This window comes from Lutjanus erythropterus, unplaced genomic scaffold, assembly GCF_056507025.1.
Source record: "Lutjanus erythropterus isolate fLutEry1 unplaced genomic scaffold, fLutEry1.hap2 Scaffold_155, whole genome shotgun sequence".
In the NCBI taxonomy this organism is placed as follows: Eukaryota; Metazoa; Chordata; class Actinopteri; order Lutjaniformes; family Lutjanidae; genus Lutjanus; species Lutjanus erythropterus.
In genome coordinates, this window is record NW_028146632.1 from 410001 (window position 1) to 433600 (window position 23600).

The 23600-nt window shown below is 37.9% G+C and overlaps 2 long non-coding RNA genes and 1 pseudogene across 2 annotated transcripts in view; 1 reads left to right on the forward strand and 2 right to left on the reverse strand.

Annotated features, from left to right (window-relative positions):
• LOC146304304 (uncharacterized) overlaps positions 1-23600 on the reverse strand; it is a 439321-nt gene that overhangs the window by 394303 nt on the left and 21418 nt on the right. The gene's annotated exons all lie outside the window — the stretch shown is intronic.
• LOC146304314 (uncharacterized) lies at positions 4926-6811 on the reverse strand. The gene is made up of 3 exons (XR_014769388.1): positions 6704-6811; positions 5594-5739; positions 4926-5390 (listed from the first exon to the last, which is right to left on the reverse strand). It is a non-coding gene; the product is annotated as an uncharacterized LOC146304314 (long non-coding RNA).
• Positions 11639-16290, forward strand: LOC146304315 (uncharacterized; annotated as a pseudogene).

Consider the following 23600-nt stretch of genomic DNA (forward strand, 5'->3'; position numbering starts at 1 on the left):
GTTGTTTTTGTGGAGGAGGAGGAGGAGGCTCCTGAGCTGCTGTTGTCGTTGTTGTCGTTGTTGTTGTGGAGAAGGAGGAGGCTCCTGAGCTGCTGCTGTTGTTGTTGTTGTGTAGGAGGAGGAGGCTCCTGAGCTGTTGTTGTTGTTGTTGTTGTTGTTGCTGTTGATGTGTTGGAGGAGGAGGCTCCTGAGCTGCTGCTGTTTTTGTTGTTGTTGTTGTTGTTGTTGTGGAGGAGGAGGCTCCTGAGCTGCTGCTGTTTTTGTTGTTGTTGTTGTTGTTGTTGTTGTTGTGGAGGAGGAGGCTGCTGCTGCTGCTGTTGTTGTTGTTGCTGCTGCTGTTGTTGTTGTTGTGGAGGAGGATGCTGCTGCTGCTGCTGTTGTTGTTGTTGTGGAGGAGGATGCTGCTGCTGCTGTTGTTGTTTTTGTGGAGGAGGATGCTGCTGCTGTTGTTGTTGTTGTTGTTGTTGAGGAGGAGGATGGTGCTGTTGTTGTTGTTGTGGAGGATGCTGCTGCTGCTGCTGCTGTTGTTGTTGTTGTGGAGGAGGATGCTGCTGCTGTTGTTGTTGTTGTTGTTGTGGAGGAGGAGGCTGCTGCTGCTGTTGTTGTTGTTGTTGTTGTTGTTGTTGTGGAGGAGGAGGCTGCTGCTGCTGTTGTTGTTGTTGTTGTTGTTGTTGTTGTTGTTGTTGTTGTTGTGGAGGAGGAGGAGGCTCCTGAGCTGCTGCTGCTGCTGGTGATGATGATGATGTTGTTGATGTGGAGGAGGAGGAGGAGGTGGAGGAGGAGGAGCTGCTGCTGCTGCTGGTGATGATTGTAGTGGAAATTCTGAAGAATGGTTCACTCAGACACTGAAGAAGAGTTCGGGAGTCCCAGATGACTTACACAGGAGTATTTAATGAAGCTCGATCGAGGTGAATTCAGATTAGCAATACACTGAGAATATTGTGACAGCCAACCCATTTCTGAAGGTTACTTCTCGAGTGAAGGTATTTAACTGTCCCCTGACATTCGCTGGAATTTGACACGCCACCATGTATGGGCCTGATGTGTCTATCTATGTGTACACAAATTCTATTGGGCATAAGTGCAAAACAAGAAGCTATGCACCTCTTTGCTCTAAATCACTGTATCTGTCGGCCTTGCTCATGTATTGTGCCCTGATAGAGAATGTGGAGACAGTCTGTCTGCCCGATAAGCCATAACCTTGGGACCTCAGGAGAAAGTATCTGGGGGATGCACTACTCTCCTACTTGTGCAGCTGTGGACTGTAGTTGTGCAGAGTGACCAACTACTAGTGTGCCTGTTCAGGTTAGATGACGTATGACTGGACCCTTCACGACTGCATTGTCACCCATATAAAGAGAGACTCAGGGAACAATCTAAGAGCTAGTGAAGCAAGTGAGGCAAATTCCACAACAGAATCCCCCCTTTTATCAATAGATAAACCCGAATTTGCCGTACTTGTCAATGAGCCTAGTACCCGAGGGAACGCCTTCAGAAATGATATGAACACACATGTAACACAATAAGCATCCTTCAAAACAAAATCTCAATCAAGAAACAACAGTCACTTATACATGAATACATGTCACATAATAAACCTTGTTCTTCAATCATATCACACTGTTGTAAGTGCACTGATGAGTCTTCGACACCCGTGTACTTTACGGACATTGGGGGCCACCACCATGGAGAGGTTACTAGCACGTCACGATGATGGTGGTATGGAATCCTTCCTTGTAGATGTTATTCCTGGAATGCAATTATATTCCCAGCAAGTGCTCATGCCTGTGTTTTAAAGTTCCTGAGACTAACATGTTCATTCATAAGACATTTCGATTTCAAATACCTATACACACCACACATATAATATGTGAAGAGACAAAGGTTCGCCATTGCTATGGAAAAACATAATACAAATTTTTATTTATAGCCTTTTGTTTAATTTGATTGTTATTAATATCTTTCTTTCTTTATTTATTTTGTTTATATTGCGAACTAGATACAATTCAGTTAAACTAGTCCTGTAAAGATTCACACAGCATGCAAACTCTATTGGATTCTGCAAAACACGTTTTGATCACACATATAGCATTATAATCACATTAGTATCAAGAATAAGATAGATTCGATCAAGACCTACAACACTCATCTCAATCCCCCTTGTGTTACCTGTAGCTCATTAGTGTTTCACCTTTACCTGTTATCTTCACTGCACCCACTGTCATCCGAAAATGAATAAGGAAATTCCCACTGTTCAACATCAGGATAAAACATCACAGTGACATCATCATTATCATACTTAACCACAGTTTGGGGGGCCTGTGTAATGGTTCTGGTAGATTTACGAATGATTAACTTAATGATGGAGACCAGGCATGTACCAATGAGGATGAGGAGAAGAAGAAACACTACTTCGGTGGTGAGAAGCTTAAGAATACCTGATCCCCAGGACCCGAATGTGCTTGAGAAATCCCCTAGCTCAAACCCGTGGGTGGCATGTAACTCTTTAAGGCCCTGTGTGGTGTCATGGGCCATATCCATTATCTCAGCTGTTGCATCTGAAATATAAGAACAACACTCAGTACCGATGACTTTACAGGTTCCACCCTGAGCAGCTAGTAACAAGTCTAGTGCCATACGATTTTGCAATACCACTGTCTTTACTTCCTGCAGCTCCTTGTGTTCTGCTAACATAGCTTTATTAGAGACATTAAGGTGGTTTTCTAGCACTTTGGACAGGGATATAAGCTCTTGTTGAGTGACATAGACACCATAGAAGGGGAGAATGATACCTGCTACCCGTTGGAGGCTAGACAACTCCCTCCTGTGTTTATGTAAAGGGGGATACAATGCGGCTATTTCAGACGAATCTACTTCTCTAATCAAAGGGACTAGATAGGCCAGATAACATGTTCCAGAAGCGTCATCGTAGGGCACACAGCTATAAGCATTATTCCCACAGACCAAGTACACTCTCTCAGGCAACGGAGACTTCATTAGACCGATCTGCACGGATTTCAGACAGCTGCTGTGTCCTAAACTTTCATGCTGATTTGTTCCTACGCCTTGCATGCAAAGGGACACATTCTGTAAATCATGGGTTAACACCGGGGGAATATATGTGGAGCAATCACGAAGAGGAGTAGGCTGAGGATGGAGGGGCTCAGAACAGTTATGCACTTTTACTTTAAAGGTCTCATATTATGCCCCTTTCTGATAAGTTTTTATAAGTCTCAGAGGTCCTCAAAACATGCTTTCGAAGTTTGTTTCATAAAACACCACTCGGATCATGCAGATCAGCGTGTCTTTATACCCCTCTATTTCAGCCTCTCTCAAAACGAGCTGTTTCTGTGCCTGTAGCTTTAAATGCAAATGAGCTGTGACTAGTCACGCCCCTCTCTGGTGGTGGGCGTGGCTTGAATCAGCCGGTCCTGCCTGCTATGTTTACACTGAACACCATGACGGACATGGCTGCTGTCAGACATGGTAGATTTTAAACATCTAATTTTGATCCAGAGGAGGCTCCTGCAGAAATTCAAACACTGCGGATGTTGCCGGACGTGTCTGAATGGTAAGTCTACAACTTTGTGTGTCTTGATACTTTACAGTTAGTCGATGTGTGTGTTGGTTCAACGTTAAAATGTAACTAGCTCGGTAGCTAATGCTAACTGTAATTTTGGCGAATAAGTGACATTATAATTTGTGAATATAGTTAACCGTCATGTCTCCGGTGAGACACGTTAATACTCAAAGGACCTCTACAAGTGTTACAGGTGTCCCAATTACTAACATATTTTGACGATTGCTGACAATAATTATCTTTGTTTTCCAATATTCTCTGCAGAGATGACTATCAAAATAGTCCTTTATGTAGCCACATTTTTTTAATCATAATACTGAACTTGTTTTAGAATTTATTATCATTTTATCATCAGTTTTCAGACGTCAAGGCTGTGTGCAGTGGTTTGTAAACTACACTGTGCTCCGTCTCCACATAATGTGCAACTATTTACCTGTTCCTATATTATGTATTTGAAATTTGCCAAAGCTTCCTGCTCATCCATCACAGCTTGTCTAATGTCTTTCAGGTTTGAATTTCATAGGCCTAATATTTTGTTGAAATATTTACATTTTTCTAAATTTTGTGGATATGCTCACAACAAATCTTAGAATAGACTCTGGATGAATTTATTTATATGAGCATTTAAATCAACCAATGCTCTTATTATAATACATGTATCCTATAACACTTGTCCCTATCTTCAGCATACTGTTTTACACTAGTATGTGTACCACTGCTGTATATATTGTTGTACATCACTTACATACAAATGCATGTTTACATATTCTTACACGTCTTAGTTTTTTTTTTCTACTGTTGTATATAGTTTAATTCACAATGCACATGTTAACTAATATTTTATTTTTATTTCTTAAAAGCTTTATCTCTACAGAATATTTTTATCTTAATTTCTATATTCTATATGCTTATATTTGTAGAAATATATGTATATACTTATATTCCAGTCTTCCTTGAATGAGTTTAACTGTAACACTACCAATTTCCCTCCTGGGATCAATAAAGTATATCTGATTGTGATAAGTCATTGTATATTGAGCAGGATAATGTACAGTGAGCAGGTCAGTATTGTAAAATAAACCTCTTCAGAATGAAGTAAGACCCTCTGTTTTGTGTCAGGGTCCCACATCATCCTGTCAGGGTTTATTTCATGACACTGACAGAAAAGATTTTCACAATATTGTTAGTTGTATTTATGAAGATAAATATGTCAGATTTTTTACAGTTTGCTTTACATTACTTAAGTTGGCATAACATTACAGTATTCACTAAACACCATGAATGGAGAAGCACACCCCAAAATAAACAGATACTGTTCATATTAAACATGACTTAACAGGAGAAGTTTTACACATACTGTGAGGCATTTATTGAATCGCATATATCACATCGTATAACATGTCAAATGATGTACCTATCATCCATGACAGTAAACTGAAAGATTCACTGAATCCATTTGAAAAAAAAACTTTGACACATCAAAGATTGATGTTTTTGAGGCTTAACTGTTAACTGGACATCTTTTCCATATGTTTCATTCGTTACAGGTATCAGCCTATAGGTTTCCTCGTCACTCCTTGTCAAAGCCTGTCTGGTTCTTAGGATTTGCGCCATGTTTCCTGACGCCCAGGGCCTCTATGTTGGATTCAGACCTCCTCTTAGTTGAACCAGGACACACAGCTGGCGATGACCTTCTCCTTGTCTGGCTCCTCATACTGTGGACTCATGTCCTCTGGATCTTCATCCCTGTTTGGCACCGGGTCCGGAAACACTTTCTCAAAGATGGGGTCCATTAAGTCGGCCACATATCCTGTGCAATATTGCAGAAAGATTTTGTTTAAACTTCAAAAAAGTCAGTGCATTATGTTTATGTGTGTATTTATATAAGTTATTAATTTTCTATTTTATTTCTATTTTTTGTTGAAACCTTTGCAACAACTGTTACAGTGATACAGTAAATACAACATGTACATGACTTAATTTTAGTTACAAATAAAAGAATGTAACACTTACAAAACATGGGCTCAGTCTTCACTGGTTTTGTTCTGCAGGCTCCTCTCATGGTCTTTGGGAAGTGCACTTTGAAGAGTTGGTCTCCACCAGATGTGATGTGTGGTTTGTCAGCAGGTTCACTGTAATACATGACAGCCAGGCAGAGTCTGAAAGTACAGCAGTACAGAGAAAATCAAAGATGTAAATAATGAACAACAGTAAGTATTTTTTACAAATTAAATGTAACCACACTTTCATTTACCTGCACAGCATTCCAAGAAATGGAAACACCAAGAGTCTTTCAAATGCCACTGAGACAATATATGCAATCATACACTGCTATTGCCTAATATATTTATAATAACAGCTGATGAGTGTGACTTGGTCATTGTTACTATGCCGTTTTTGTGAGTAAAAAGGGAGTAGTCACATGATTTTATGAATTGTATTGATATCAAAGCAAAACAGTCGTCATTATGGACGTGTCCCTCTCCTCCTGCATGTCCTGCACCCCCACTATGTTGTTTGTAATGTAATGCAGGACTACTGTTACTGTACTGTCGTCCTTTAGCGCACCAGTGTTGAAGCACCGTAAACACTGAATAGAGGAGGGGGTGGTGTTGGTGAGGAAGCTGTTGAACCGGAGAAATTAAACTTATTTTCTGATCATTTTGATTATTACATTCTAAGCACAGATAAACACAACTGCATACCTGCGCTAATCACAACGCCTGATTTAGTCTGAACACAAGTTTCTCGGCTTGATTTTGCAGCAGGTCGCTACACATTTCAGGTATGAGACAGTTAGCAGCTTGATGCTAATCTAAGTTACACAGCAGGCAGAGGAGAGAGGAAGCGTCCATAACAACAGAGTCGATAACACAAACCCAGCAGCATGAAGTCACACAAAAACTGACATGAAAAACAGTCACCAGCATCCAATTTACTATTCTGTTTAGTTAACTGGCTTCATATGAGGCTTAACGTTCACACAGATTATCTTGACTCTCCCTCAATATTATACTCCAGCGTGTGAGCACACAGTAGATGCTACACATATTAGCCACGATTCTAACGGCAGGATGAGCGGCTAAATACACAGTAAAGCAGCATAAAGATGATAGAACTTACCGCTGCCATGTCTGCAGTTATGTCACAGTCGGTACTGATCCATCCTTGAGCTTCAGTTTTGAAGTAAATCCTGCTTTGTACCGACTGTCGATGAAGAAGCAGTCGAAGTAAAATGGTTAGCACCCGCACACACACGCAACACTTTACCGGTGTTGTGAGGACATTTTACTTAAAAATAAAATTAATAAATTAATCCACTGGGTCTTCTGTGGGTCATATGACGGGAGTAAATGCAGACATTTGTGCTCGTTCCTGCAGCCAACAACAGAGGACTTGTTGTGCTTTCCTTGTGCCTTCAACATCTCAGTTTGCCTGTGTAGCGTTTACGGAGAAAAAAATGGCGACCGGGAGGCGGACTCGTAGGTTTTCAGTGGGCGGCACAGACAGGCAGCACAGGGAGTGTCTCCGGCTTAGAGGAGGTGCTTGCCCGGCTATGACGTCATAGCCGGGCACAAATCTAAACGGAGCGTTTTGGCCTACATTCACTGAAAGGTGGAGCAAGCAAGAGAGGGAGAGAGAGGATTGTTCTCATATCAGGGGAGTCTGAAGGCAGGCCGGGGACACATATTTTCACTGGAAAACCTTGAAAAAGTGCATTTTGCATAATATGTCCCCTTTAAGATATGTCTAAGAAAAAAAAAACTGAAATGTGCTGTACACTATACTCACTGCAATGCGGCTGATGTCATGTGCATCTTCAGAGCCACTGTCAAAGTTGTAGTGAGAGGAGTTTTCATTCAGGTTCTGTTTAAGAAAAAAATACAAAGTATTGATTAACCATTGTCACATGCACAGTCAACGGTAATCTACTAAGTACTCTGAACACACAAATACAATTTACACTTTGTGCTCAAACCAAAATGTTCAACAAACCTTGAGCTGGCTAGGTCGATACCAGCATTAATCAAATATGTTATTGCTCTATACTGTTGGTGCTACCGGCCAGAATCTTGCAAAAGTTGAAACCATAGCTAAAGAGTAACCTACATTGTTTTAACTAAACACCTCACAGTTGAAACTTACAGAGTCTTCTGCTCCTGATACACTTTCCTGTCCACTGAGAGGAACCCAAGGTTCAGAATCATCATCAGTTACCTAAAAAAAGTGTTGTAAATCCAGCGCACACCTTTCTCTGGCAGTGGTGTACTCCACCCCTCTGCCAAAGCACAAACACATTGTGCATGATTTCATCTCAAGTGGGCATCAATCAGGGTTTAACCTAGAAAAAATTGGCACTGGACAACGTGACAGGCAGGTTTTCAATTTACCGGACAAATGTTTGAAATTCCGGTCAAATATTATCTGAATTTATTGAGCTTAAATCTGGGCCTCCGCAAGGCGGGTGGTATACTTTACAAAGGGCCCAGCCCTTGCCTGTCAAATTTCGTGTGGACTGAATTTAAATAGGGTGGTAGCAGTGGTGTAGTCTACGTGATACGCAGGCATACACTGTATACCCACTAGAAAACGTCCCGAGTTTCCGTATAACCATTTAAAAATGCGCAATAATACATATCAACATGATTTTGTGAGAGAACTTTCTCTTTCCCATTCATAAATTCGCCTTTGCTATGTTAGCGAAGCACACGTGCATGTGTGCTCCGCAGGCAGATTAGAAAGTAACGTCAGATGCTATGACGCAGAACATGTATATAGTCTACTCACCTGCAAGCCTGTCAGAAAACGTAGTCCTGTTGCTAAGTGAGCGTGTATTCACAATTGATGTAATCTTTGTCGCTCTACGTGATAAACCGATTTAAAATGGAAATAATTTGGCTTTAGAAACATTTGTTCTATCTTCACAGTACAGTTGTGTAACAATCTGAGTGGGCTGTTTACAAAAACTGATTATAAAATCCTGCACTGTGCGTCAGTGAGTAATGAGGAGTCAAATAGCGGACCACGGACAGCTCCCGTATAATGACAGTCACAGGATCAGCACCTTGACAGCGACTATGACACTTAGGCTCTATAGGGAGATCTGTCACTGTCTGATTGAACAGCCTCATGGAAATGAGGGTTTTTTTGTTGTTGTTTTTTAATAACATGACACGTGGAAATTGCCTTTTTTTAAAATTCAAATTGTGCTTGGACGGAATATTTTTACTGGACATTTTGACCGGCGGTGTTAAAAAATGTCGGACTTCAGCAGATTTTACCAGTCAAAGTCCGGTAATTACCGGATAACCCCTGGCATCAATATTTGGGGCCCATGTTAGCATAGTTAAAGCAGACAGTATTTGTATAGCTAGACATTACTTCTTCATTTATAAAAAGTAATATTGTCATTGCAATCTTAAACACTTATCATGCAGAATTCCCTCACACTGTGCAGGTGTTTTGTATATTATACTTGCTGTAATGTAAATGACAGCATCTTCAGAAGAGTTACATTATGTATCACAACTATCTTGCTAACTAACACTTAAACCCCATTCATTGTTGAGCGGTGCCTCAGTGCTCTATAATGGTGACTTTTCTGTATCCGCTCTGCCTTAAATATCTTAGTTGAAAATAACCGATCTACTATTTAAAGTGTTACAGAACTTGAAACTTACACTGACCTCTTCTGCAGTTCCTGATAGTCTTTCTGAAGATGGTTCACTTGTGTGGCAGGCATCCGAACTGGCATGAGCTCTTGGCTAAACAAAAGAGAGAATAGTTTCAATGTAATGACTTTAACAAATGTGACCAAAATCTGTATCTCAACCAGTCTAAACAAGCATATTGCAAGATCACTAACAATATTGTCATAGCCAAATTGTACTCGTAGGCTACACATAGTTTAAGATATTGATAAAGACCTCCATGTTTAAAGTTCATGACTTACCAGATCCTGGTTTGGCGTATCAATCTTGGTCTCTTTCATTTCTTTCCTGAGTGCAAGTGATAGAAAACACTGATTCATGTTTATCTTCGGAAACATCAAATGATTTAAATGTTTACCTCAGAGCTTGTGGTTGCCCCTCTGAGGTAATACATGCATCTATGAAATACAAATGCTACTGTGACATTATTCTTTATATATACATTATTCACCTATTGCCATAATCCCTATAGTCATATGAGTAGGTACATTACTTATAGTTGTCAGTGCCTGCTGTTCTTTATCCACAAAATACACTAACACACACTAACACTACTACTAACTTTTTGAATTCTGAACTGATTTGTAATGAAATTTGTCTTTGTTATGAACATGTAGATGTAGCCCATGTTACAGCTCACTTGTTGGAGGTGACTTCAGTCAGGCTACTGAGTGATAGCAAAAGTAATCACCTCTATGCCTGACTTCATCTTTCTGGATAGGCACAATTAAAGGGACATGCATGCTATGAAAGAGAATAATGTACAGTAAACAACCTATATACCCAGTATAACTTCTGTGACTCTCCTAATATGTAAATTGCTTTAACCTCTTGGCCTATATTCATATGTATATGTGTGTGTGTGTGTGTATATTCACCAAAGTTATACTAGGCATATGAACTATTTAGATTACATAACTATGTACATTATTCTCTTTAATAGCATGCATGTCCCTTTAATTGTGCCTGTCAAGGAGGATGAAGTCAGGCATAGAGGTGATTACTTTCTATCACTCAGTAGCCTGACTGAATTCACCTCCAACAAGTGAGCTGTAACATGGCCTACATCTACATGTTCATAACAAACCAAATTTCATGAAAAAAGTTACAGTGTATTTTGTGGATAAGCTCTGGCGGAGCCATAGAACTTTTGAGACAACAGATAGTTGCGTTAGCGTTAGCATTAGCATGTGCGTTAGCCAGAATCAAGCAAAAAAAGAAAAGACTAACCTTTTTTTCCATAATCGCCTTGTTCTTTTTGGAATATCCGTTTGATCAGAACCCGGAAGAATATATTTCCTTTTCAATCGGACTCGGTCCATTTTCTATGTTTGTCAGCACTAAGATGACTCACCTACTGCTTCAACCAGAATGCTTAGCGCGACAGAGCGTGGGGCATGGAGATCGCGCATGCGCAATGATCGAGCGGGAAGTGCGATTCAGGCGCGAGGAGGACCGTTGAACAGGGAGAGAGACAATAAGGAGGAGGTAAAACATTAGGCTACTTTAAAGTAATTTTCTTTAGCAAAAATGTCAAGATATAGGTTTGCCCTTGTTAGCTGGGCGAAGGGACCTGACAAAGATAAAACCAGCATTGTTCCCATCAGCTGGATAATTGATTTTGACCCAGCTGATACTGACAAGACATATCTTGTGGAATGTCGTTCAACTAACCACAAGAAGCCTGCTAGTGGATGGCCCGTCGAACATGCTTTAGTTCTTCAGCTAGCAGGCAAGTCGGTCTTTACACACTCTCACACTTATTTCACTTATTCCCTACAAGTTATTGTATTAGCAGATACAGCTACAGAATGTCTGTTCTGTTTATCTATCAAAATGTGTATCCCACTTTTGACTGTTTTACGATATAGTATTACCCAGATCTGCATAGATAATTTTTAATAAACAGAAAATACTTTTTTTTAGGTAGGTGACAAATGTCAGCCGATTAGGAAAGAGTACATATTTATTATCTTAGATTTTATAATGTTTCAGTTCTAATTTTGTCAGCTCAATTCTTTGTACCATCACTTCCAATTTAAATTGGACACAAGTGGAACTGAAACTAACCTGAAAATGATTTTCTGCAAGGTCTTTTTCCATTGGCCAGGTGGTTTACAGGACTAATATCAATTCCATCCACAGACACATACATACTTGAAAAAAAAAAAAAATCATGAGACTACCTCTCTAAAGAAGTCTGAACATGGGACACAGTTATTTTTTAGTATTTATTATTCACTGTAATGGTGTTGATTTTTGGCATTCAGAAAATCTATCTTTCTACATGAATGTAGAAAAAGAGGCTACACTCAGAGCTGCTGAGCGGGAACTCTATCCAGATAACATGTCGGGCAAGAGGGTGAGAAAAACAAAACGCCTGGACTTTGGTGATGAAGATACCAGTACTGGCAACAAAGCCTCTGGCTCTGGAAATCCAAAACAGGTAATTAAACAGCAGAGATTGATATCACATTAGGGATCATTTGTGTATTGTATTATCCATGATTAAATATTAAAAATGAACATCTTTGCCCTATAGAAAAAAGCCAGGCGGAGGAGGAACTACTGTCAGAGGACAGTCAATTCAGCTCTGATCCAGCAGAATCGTTAAAAGCCAGGGAAACAACAACTTTACCAGAGACCTGCAGAGCCAGATCAAGGCCTTACAGAAAGAAAACATCAAACTGCGGAACATGATAGTTAAAGGCAAGTATTGAGTATTATATCATCAAATATTACTCTCTATCAAGTGGTATTAATCCATTTAGACCTGAAGGTGATTCTAAAGACGCTTTCTAAATCTGCAAAGCATTCGCTGCCCACCTATGTGGTCAGATCTGTTGGCCACATGCATTTTCAGAGCATGTTTGAAGAATTTAAAAAATGATAATACCTCAGATTTATATAGCGCGGTACAAAAGGAATTCAAAGAAACAAACAACTTTATCAAGAAATAACTATTTAAAAGACTAAGAACTTAATGAGCAAAAATCACTGGAATTAAAGCAAGTCCAAAAATGTGGGTTTTGAAAATGTCAGTGGTCAAGGATGACCCTTGAAGAAACATATTTGTCATAAGCAGGAAAACTTGTTCCTGTTTCGATGTGTTTATTTCAATGATAAGTCAATTGATTTGTAGCTTCTTGGACAAGTTCACCTCTAAATGGGGTTAATATTTGAAAACTGGAGATGTGGTTTTCAGACACATATTCTATGGCTTCTGTGGTTGCTGTCTGTATAATCTTGTAGCACATTTTTTCTTAGAAATTCCAGCGTTGTTGGTGGACGTGAGAAAGCTTGTCTCCATCTACAACACCACCAACAAAGATGTTGACGATCGCCCCACCAAAGATGTTGACCCCGATGTTGACCCCGATGCTGAGAGTAAAAGCCCAGGTGAAATGTCACTTTGCACACCTTGCAGACCTTCACAAGTAAGTATTTATTAATTGGTAAATTTTGAACAAACATTAAAACGTAAGCTTTTTTGGCATTCTGTTGCTTGTGGCAATAATCTTTGTTTATTCCTTTGCTTATGTTCTTATTTATTTGTTTACATAAGGTGAAAATCGGGAATGATGGAACCGTCACTGTCTCGTCACATTGTTGGGAGACTGCAAAAGCTTGTACCACCCCCAATGGGATGGCACGGGTACTACTGATGGGGCTCTTCAGTGAGGATGTCCTCCTCAAGTCCAACCTGAAAGGAGGGGTCAGCAAGCTGGATCCCTCTGCTGAGCGTCGGCAGGCTCTCGACCCGAGGAAAATTCAAGCTTTACAAGGTAAATAGTTTTCAGAGTATGGGGGTAAAATTGTCTCAAGAAGATTAATTAAATATACAAATACAAATATACAAATATAAAAACCCTGCTGCTGCCTGCCTGCATTGACACTTCAGCTGCTTTTGTTAGTTTGTTTGGAGATGGAAGAACCAGAAACACCAACTTCAAGTTCAACCACAATACATTTACAAATATACGTTTATTTATACAAATACATTTATTTATTTGTATGTCATGTTTTTATATTTGTATATTTGTATTTGTATATTTATAAATGTATGAATATTTGTACATTTCATTTGGATATATATAAATCTTTTTGAGACAATTCTACCCCCATATCAGAGCAAGTGCTTTCCAGTTTTGATTGCATCTCTAGCCAGGCGGGGGAAGGGGGTCGGTTTTCGCGAACCAGAGGGGCAGCAGGAGGAGTGAAGAGGAGGAGAGTAGCTTAATCATCATTGCTGTTCTGATCCACAGATGCTGTTGTAAACCAATTTCCGACGGCCAAGGAAGCTGATGTCAGAAAATCTATCAACAGTAGAATCTGTGAGCTAAGACACCAGGTAAAGCGCAGAAACATGGTTGATTTAAGTCGTTTAAATCAGTGAAGAACCAAGATGGACCCAGATGGATAACAGACTGTTCTTTTGGCAATTTATTTCTTTGCTTTTCCACAGTTCCAAAAGGTCTTTGAAAGTTTGTACATTATTATTTGTGCATTTTGTTTATAGATATTTTATTTATATTTTATAACAGCACTGCTGAAAATTTGAAATAGACATTGGTCATTCGAATTGCTTTAATTTATAATTTATATTTTGTATATTTTCTGTTCAATGGCATTCTTTAAAAATGTTGCACTGTTGGGTTCGGTATTTGTGCCTGATTAAAAGAAAATAAAGGTGGCTTTTGATAGATTACCCAGCCTGTGTTAATATGTGGTATAAAGGTTTGCGCACATATTGCAGGTTGCATATTTATTAAGTATTCATATATTTTAGATGTTACATGTACATAATGTATATATCACCATATATGTACATACATTGTATGTGTATGTTTTCATATATGTATACATATATTGTGCATACATTTTACAATATATATACATATAAAATATATTTCACAATATATTGAACACATATCAGTACATATATTTCATGTTTTTGTTTCCATATAATTTTACATATATAAAATGTATTCCACAATATATTGAACATGTAGCTGTACATAGATTTGATATATGTCTCCATATAATTTTACATATATTTAAAATATATTCTACCATATATTAAACATACATGTGACACTATATCTTTACATATATTACTAATACATTTTTCCCATATAAATCTGAATACATTATGGTGGATATTTATAAATATAAAATTGCATATATTTTGGGATATATAAACGCACGTTATATATTCAGGTTTAATATATTTCAATATATTGAAAGCAGCAATTTTTTGTATATTCTGCAATATATTGCAATATATTACACAAATATATAATATATTGTATAATATATGTATCATCAATATATTATTCCATATATTTCTAATATATAATATATTGGAAAATGTAATGGAAAACTAATATATTACAATATATTACAATATATTTCAAGTAATATATTGGTAAATATATTTTCCTTTCATAAGGGATGGACAATGTTGAAAGCCGCAAAAGTCCAAATAACTGCATATTTAAAAACCAGCAAGTCTTAATTCCCACTGGTACGTGTGGGGAAAAATTTCAAGACAGAGATGGGCAAGTGCAGGAAGAATGAGAGGAGATTAAGAAAGAAATGTACGTGACTTCCAAACATACAGAGGAGGATAAGGGTTACTTCTCTATGTCCTACATGAAGGACCTTAAAACAGGAAAGGACTCCTTCATGTGTTACAATGTCACTGTAAAGTTAAATGGCAGTGAGCAGAGTACACAGGTGTCAGAGGAAGTGCACGGAGGTGTGCTGCAGTCTGTCCATGAGTGTCAGTCCATACTTGAAGAGGAGTCAACATTGGATGCCAGTTATAAAACAACGTTACTTCTCTAAGTTAAGGTGAAGTTGGTTGTAGTATGTCCCAATCAGGAGACATCAAGCAGTAAAACAGCAGCACGTCCTCTGCCAGATATTTTCAACCCAAAGGAGGACAGAGTCTGCCAGACTGCCTGTGCTCCCATTCGAAATATGCGAGGACTCCAGTTCTTTATACAGGTGGTTTTAGCTTTATTGATGCCTTCAAAATAGCTAGTCTGGCTGGCTTCACGTAGCACCATTAACCACCATCACCGCCGTAGAACTACAAACAGACACAATATAACAATGAATTTCGATATACGCAGTCCATAAAATGATACAAAAGTTGAAATAAAGTTACACAATAAAATTGTACTGACCACTTTGCCCGCTTGCAGCTCCGAAATGGGAGGGGGGTTTAATCTTTAACTTAATTCTTTATCTTTTGCCAAAACAATAACGTGACAAACATGTCGGCTGTCCATCATCTCCAATCTGCTAGCTGCTGCCCACGGATACAGTGTGGGCGGACACGGTGCACCAAAACCTTTTGGTATGAAAATAAAAGTGCGACCTCTGTTGGTCAAAACCAGGAATAGCGGCTGCACACAAAATCTGTATCAATAGCATTTACACTGCCATTTGTGTCAGCACTGCCAGAAGGCCGGTCATCTACTACAGCGAGGTGGACTTGGGGCGGGACAAACAGATGTATCTCCGTTCAGTTGACAGACACATGAATGAGAATCCAGGAGAAGGATGAGACGTTATGATTTGAGTTAATGAAGCTGATGACCCATGTGGCCAACCAGACACCTGGAACTAATGGTAGACAATGGCAGCATCCTTCTGACCTCACATTCATGAACTACCAAAGACACTTTGGAAACATGACACCAACAATGCCCTATCATGAATGGCAGGCCAAGAACTGTCCAAGACACAAGTGCTTTACCCACATACCCAAATTCTTTAACCGTTTATACACTGTCATAATTATAATATATTATTGTGTGCCTTGTCTTTTGTCTTTTTTTTAAATAAATGTGTCAAAAAATGTCCTTTGTGTAAATTATTTTGCCCCTTTTTTCAGGAAAAATATAACTTTAAAAGTCTGGCAAGCATTTGTCGTTATTAAATGTTGTAAATGCTTAAAACAGTGTAAAATAACAAAAAAGTAAAAAAAAAAAAATGGATTTGAATTTTCAGCAGGTTTCTCTGTATAAACAACTGAAAATGTAATATGGAAAAAAATTGAGATAAAAAATGAAACATAACCTATTTCACATTTTGTCAAGCAGTTCTGTTTGCCTAGAGCAGGGGTCTGAAACCTTTACAGTCAAAAGAGCCATTTTTGGCCAAAAAGAGGGGGAAAAAACTGTCTGGAGCCGCAACTATTAAATTCTCTTTTCCCTAAAGACTTTTTTTTCTGGTAGCTGTAGCTTATTGAGACTCAAGAAGATAAGCTACCGTCACAATTTAGAGGAAAAAGACACTGAGCCATAGACACAGTCTTTGATATTTTAGTTGATTAAATATTAACACTTTTTTGAAATTTAGTGTACAACATACTGCAATAGATTTTTTTCTTCAAACTTTCTGCTGATTTTCAGTTGAGATAATTTACTATCCTTCTTTAATTAATTTATAGTAAAAGTTGATTTGTTTCTCTTGTTGCCGTAAAATTAAATGGTTTATGCTATAATTTTTTAAATACAACATTTTGGGGCTTCTAAAATTCAAATATTTAAATTTATCTAAAGAAAAAGTAAATTATCTCAACAAAAGATCAGTAGTTGATAAAACTTTTTCAAAACTAAAGAATTTGACTTGGGCTCAAAACTGATCTACTATGTATGTAGTATGTTGGCTTGAAATTTTGAGCTACCTCAACTTTTTCATAGACCTACAACAATGAAACATGAAAAATATTACAAAAATATAATGTTATTTCCATATAATTTATTCCCAAAGTCACAGGCAGCCACTGGAAAGGAGCTGAAGAGCCACATGTGGCTCTGGAGCCTCAGGTTGCAGACCCCTGGCCTAGAGCTTTCAGTGTCCATGCTACAGGTTGTTGTAACTCTTCATTTCCAGGCATTTTTTAGCTGCAGTTAAAGTCTTTGAAGCAGTTCCTGTCCAGCTGAACACAGAGCCCAATCTTGCACTCCTCACAAATCCAGGGTGTGCTTCTTTTACAGAGAGTGCACTGTTTCCTCCCCAGGCTTGCCCTTTTTCCAGTGTCCTTTCTGTTGCTGGTGGGGACAGGAAAGTGGCGTTGAGTGGGGGGCTTAGGTGGGCCAGTCAGTGGCACGCCAAGCAGCTTTGCACACAGCTCATCTGGTCATCATCATCATCATCTGGTGTTGAGGTGCCAGTGGTGCAAGGGGGTTGGGCACCAGGGCTATGCTTAGTGATGAATCTGGGTGGGTGAGGGTCGATAATGTTTGGGTCTTCCTCCGTTTTCCAGGGCTCTTGACGATGCGGTCACCAGTTACGAGGGGCATCACCAGCAGCATCAGCACCTCTACTGCTTCCCACTCTGTCCCCACCTTGTACCAGTGCTGGTGCTAGTGGAAGGCTCTTCATCAGAAGAATTTCTAAAAATATAAAGATATATCATAAGATTAGATAAGATTTATCCTAAAGAAAAAAATGTTCAACAGTATAAGAATAGGAAAAGTAATAAATTTGACAGGTAAAGTAAAACAAAGTGAAGTAAAAAACTAAGCAATAGTAAAGCAATTTGAGACAAAGCCAATATGAAAAATTACACTAGATATTGAAAAACATTGTAATAAAGCTGGGAGTAAATATTCAGTGTACACAAACTGTATTACTTTCTGTGATTGAGATGGTGACACTGTCTCCTCCTGTTCATCCTGCTGCCCACTCTCCTCCACAAATCTTGGTGGGACTTTACTCTCCCTGGTTGATCTCCTCAAAATTTCTTCCACCAGTATTTCCAAAATTACTATCAAGAAAATCAATGAAAACACGAACATGAACTATGGTAACAGGAACGCTGTCCAAAAAAAAAAAAGGAATAATGGCAAAAATACAATGAAAATTTGGCAAAAACACACTCCAAAATTCTCAGAAACAATACTTATACTATTATTTACAAAACTACAATATTATTTACAAAGAAAACACCACTAAAACGCTGTTAAATACCGTTAAATGGCTACACAAGTCCGTTTGTCAATTATCCGCTGCTGTCCATCCGCTCTGCTCACTTCCACTTCTCCCCCACCAGTGAACTTTGCCACTAGCTAATTTCATCGATAGCGCAAACGGTGGTAATTTCAAATTTTGCATGTCACTTTCTGTCTCCGGAGACAGCGGTCGTAATAAGAGGGTTAAACATGTCAAATAATATACACGGAGCCAGTTCAATACATAAAAAAATAGCATACAAAATGGAGACGTGTGGCACAAGCTAACGAAACGAACGAGTGAGTGCACCGCCATTACGGCTACTCATGGCAGTCAGTCTCTTCACCAAAATTAAATCAACCAATTTCACCGGTCATTTAATTCTTCTACTTGAAGTTATCATTGTACATCGACATTTTCTAACAAGCTACAGCACTTTATGTAAGGTTTAGACACATTACTAACCTGGAGTACAGGAAATAATGGTGAGGCAGTGAGACGTGGCTTTACGCTACTGAATCCTCTGTAGTTATGAGGGGTGCCAGTGCCCGATCCGTACCCGGAACACGATCCGTTCCAGACGCTTCTGCGCATGCGCCAGCATTTTCCCCCTTCCCCGTTATGGCTGGACACCTACGTACGGTAACGCTACTTGGACAAACTTTATGAGGGCAAAAACAATAAACAATATCTGTCCTGCTGCTGAAACTTTAAGGAAAAAGTTGAATTTCGAAGCAAATCCCTGTGTATTTTGTATGACAGAACACGAAACGATTGAACGCTTGTTCTTTTCTTGTTCGACCACACAACTTTTCTGGAAAGATGTTTATAGATTTATAGGTTTATATGGATGGTCTGTCAAAGAATATATCTAAAATGGTGAACATAATTTTCATTGTGGGGAAATATCATATACATAAAAATAAATGGAAAAACAGCAAACCCTCCACATTCTGTTTTAAAAATGAAATAAAAAATTATTTATCATCCTTAAATATACTTTCAGAAGTAAATCAATGTCTATGTGATTTATATGAAACCATGTTAAAGTTAACTCTTTAAGTTATAATCCTGTGTAATGTTGTTACGCTTAAAGCTCCTTAGCTGAATTATCAACCCCTACTATTATTTATTATTTTATTTTATAAGTTAAATTGACTTTATTAAGTGAATTAAAAAAAAAAAAATCCTGTTATTGTTCTGTTACAAATTGCAAAAACTGTTTTTGAAGAGTTTATAATGTAAAATGTATTTTATACATGTAAATGAGAAATATCAGCCATTTTTCAGAGTGTCGTAAAACATGTCCGTCCCTACGCATGTGCAGAAACGGTGCCGCTTCTGCGCATGCGCGGGGACAGATCGTGTTCCGGGTACGGATCGGGCACTGACAAGGGGAAACCAGCAGAGCTACGGTCATGGTCATAGACTCTGGTGTAAACAACGGTCTCATACGGCCACCTACTGTCATAAAACTGCCACTGCAAGTTATTGCCTGACTTAAAATCAGGTTACTTTTTCACAAAAATATAGTATTTTCCAAACAAAATAAAGTGCAGACCTAATCTCCAAATATATGCAATAACTAATACACATCACATCACTATCACACATTAAGTGGGTTATCACAGTTGTTCAGTTGTTTTCAGGGAAAGTAAATGTGTGAACACAGGATATTTTGGTGGATGGGAGAGTGGTTCTCAGAGTAACTGTATGAACACAAGATGTTTTACTTTATCAATAAGCTCTTTGCATACAGCACACAGCAGACAGAGTGTGTAGAATAGGTCTGCAGGTTTCATTGATATGAGAAGTGAATACTGATTTTGTGTATACGATGTCGTCTTTCTTTCTTTATTTTATTTGTTTTACAGTGGTGAAGAGCCTGACACTTCTGCTGCAGCACAACAGCCCATCCCTCCCTGTCTCACAGAGTCCTTATGAGGAAGCTGTCCAACAGCTCAGTAGTACTGATGCAGCTCTGGTTCCTTCTGTCAGGACACACAGGGACCACATATCTGTGTCAATCTCTGTTCAGAGTAACAAAAACAGTTCACTTTTGTATGGAAAGAAGACTTCCATACAATTCAGGCAGATGAAGCAGGTCAGTTAGTCTCCCTCCTGGATGTGTGAGGAGTCTGATGTGTCCCTCTGTCTCATTGCAGACAGGAACTGTTTTGATGGCATTCATAATTTTTAATGGACAAAAAACAAAAGTACTTATTTTGTAAATATGTTAATAGTTTTGGTTGTATATTGATTAGAGAGTTTTGCCTTTTTTCTTCTAATTAGTAGTACCAGACAGAACAATATTATAATGTCAAAATTCTTTTTCCAGTACTTTCTTTGTGTGTTTTTTCAATAAAATTACGTGATATTAAATTTCCACCTGTTTTTTTTTTCTTTTGTTTTAATGGTCAAATAGCTACTTGTACATTTATGTGACATCACTGCAGCTTACGTATTGTGATAGCTTAGGTTGTGTTGAAAAAAAGTTTTTAGATGTTTTTTGTGTATCATAGGGGGTATATTTTACAAGGGGTACAAGCATTTTTACACTAAAAGATCAGGTGGACCTACAGGCAGAAAAAATGCTTGTTCCCTAACTGTGGCTCACTATCAGAGTTTGTGTCTCCAAGGATGTGCCTAACCAACATAAAAAACATCAGGGTTTTTCTATTGATAGTAGTAGACAAATACAGTCCATTCTAGGTTTTCATGTAAATTATTCAGTGTTATTTTCTTTATGGTGGAAGAGTACAGGCATTGTTTCAATACTGTTACCATACAATTACTGTGAATTATTTCTGCAATAAATGGTTCATGGACATCTTGCAATCTGTGTTATACTAAAGTTTACAGGGTAATATAAGTGCAGCTTTAAGTGAGGAACAATAGTCCGTGCTCTTCTCTGTTGGATGTAAGTATTAATTAATTAAAGTCTTTTATTAGTGATAATGAGAGATAAGACTTGACAGTTGTCAGTAAAGTAATGTAACTAATATAAATGAATGCAGGTCAACCAAAGTAATATAATCTTAGATCATTATTATTATTATTATTATTGTTATTATTGTTATTATTACTATTATCATTATTATCACCACATTTATAATGTCATATATATAATGTTATAATATGTCATGTTTATAATGAAATAACATTTACAATGTAGTAATATATCTATGTGTGCATTAATGATATGATTGGACCATACTCAGAGGTAGAGTTACTGTCCCTATTAACTAATTAGCCGGGAAATAACTCCCCTGCGCGGCAAAGTCGAAATATCGCGAGGTTTTTACGAAGTCACGGTATACTCGGACTATAAATTCTGCCCGCCCGCTTTCCGTTTTTTACGCGGTAACCACCATTCTAACTGGCAGGTAAGGTGAACCGTTAATGTTTCAACATGTTTGTTGTTTCCGTTTTATTTATTTATTTGTGTTTTAATGGTATATGAAATATTGAACTGGTCTGACTGTTGTTTATGCTTCATTTAATAATAATGAGTGTAATATGTTTTTCAGAAAATGGCAACTTCACCAGCCAAATTTTCATCTATCAATGATGACGAGGTCCAGCGGGTTCGGAAGGACCTTCAACTCGTTACTGTAAGTTCTGTTTGTCATTGTAGACGTTTGTGTTTTGTTAAGTATGTGTTTAATGGTAAACGTAAGCAAAGCCTAGTGTGGTTCTCCTTTTGAATTAACAGGCGGGTCGCGTTTATATTTGTGTTTCTTTAACACAAATTTAAACGCGACCAGTGTCTTCTGTCCGTGTGTGTATTTGTGTTTGTATGTCAGTGTACACAAGCAATTCATCTTTTTTCTATAGTGTTTGCTTTCATGTTATGCCAATTATAGGTTTAGTGCTTCATGAAAGTATAATTTCAGACATGAGCAAAATAGCCTGAAATCAAAACTAGTGAAAAACAGATAATTTTTAGTAATGTGAAATGTATGTAGAAACATGTCTCTGAATTTGCTGTACGCACACTTAGTATGCTTGTGGCCAAACAGAGTTCTCATGTCAATAATGCATTTTGTGTCTGGATTATATAGTCTGTAATTCAGTTAAAACTGATATTACAGAAGGTAAGAGAATAAATGTCAGTGTAATATAGGTTGAATTAAAATATGTAGTAGATTTGTGTTGTACCTTTACATTTGAGATTTGTTTCAATCACAAACTGTTCAAAAGGAATCAAGTAGGATACATGGCTTCTTCATTTTAGAAACCATGTATACTGAGAGGAATAATACATTAACGAAACCATTAATTATTCATTCACCAACAATTAGCACTTTAACCTATATATAAAGAAATGACTTGGTTTGTTAACAGTCTGACTTTTACATCATCATGTTTGTTTGTATGAACTATTAGCTTTATTGTGACTAGCTTTTAACATTTACAATTGAAAAAATGCAATTTTTAAACCTAATAATAGGTTTTTTGATATGTTTTCTCCAATGTCTCATGAATCATCTTTGAAAATGTGTAGTCATGTTGTTTTATGATTGATATGCATGTTTCTTGTTTTGTATTTGCAGTATGAATGTATGGATCCTGGTGTGACCCGCCAGGAACTCTATCAGCATGCCAGGGAGGTCCATGCCAGTGTTATGGACGTTATGGTGCGTAAGACGAGATTGCTGCGGGCGGCCGATCAGAGGGCGTCCACACTGAGCAGGGAGGTGGAGAAGTTGCGGAGGGAGAATTCGCAATTGAAGGAGAAGCTGGAGGTTGCAGAAGCTACAGTTGAGTTTTTCAAAGATGGTAAGTGTTTTTGTTTAGTTGTGGTTTGGGTATTGTGAAACATGATAATAATGTTATGGTATTGTTATTTAAATGTGAAATTGGAAATTTTGCAGAGTCATCCAGTAATGGTCATGAGTCATGACTATGTCACCTGTTCTGTGCATTGGAGTTTAAGGAAGTTTTGTTTTTAGCAATTTGATTGTCTTTAAAGTACTTGGTGACTTTAGGATCCTCATCTGTTGCTTTTCAATATAATGTATAATGACAGAAGCTTCAATAATTATTTTGTTTATTGTTGATCCTAATTGTGTTATTATTTTATTCAAAGGTAGCTTAGCTATGTTTTCAGAACAAATTAAAATCAATATTATTACAAACATTTCTGAAAAGGCAGGATAAACATTTATTAGTTATGAAACTGCAACATAAACCCAACTAAATATGTCCAAAACTTTGGCCACAATTTAGTATTTTGATTTTGTGAATTGAGAGGTATATATGGCTATTATCAATATATGTTTTAGATTACATGATGAAGTATGTAGTGTCATGAAAACAGTAAGTGTATTAAT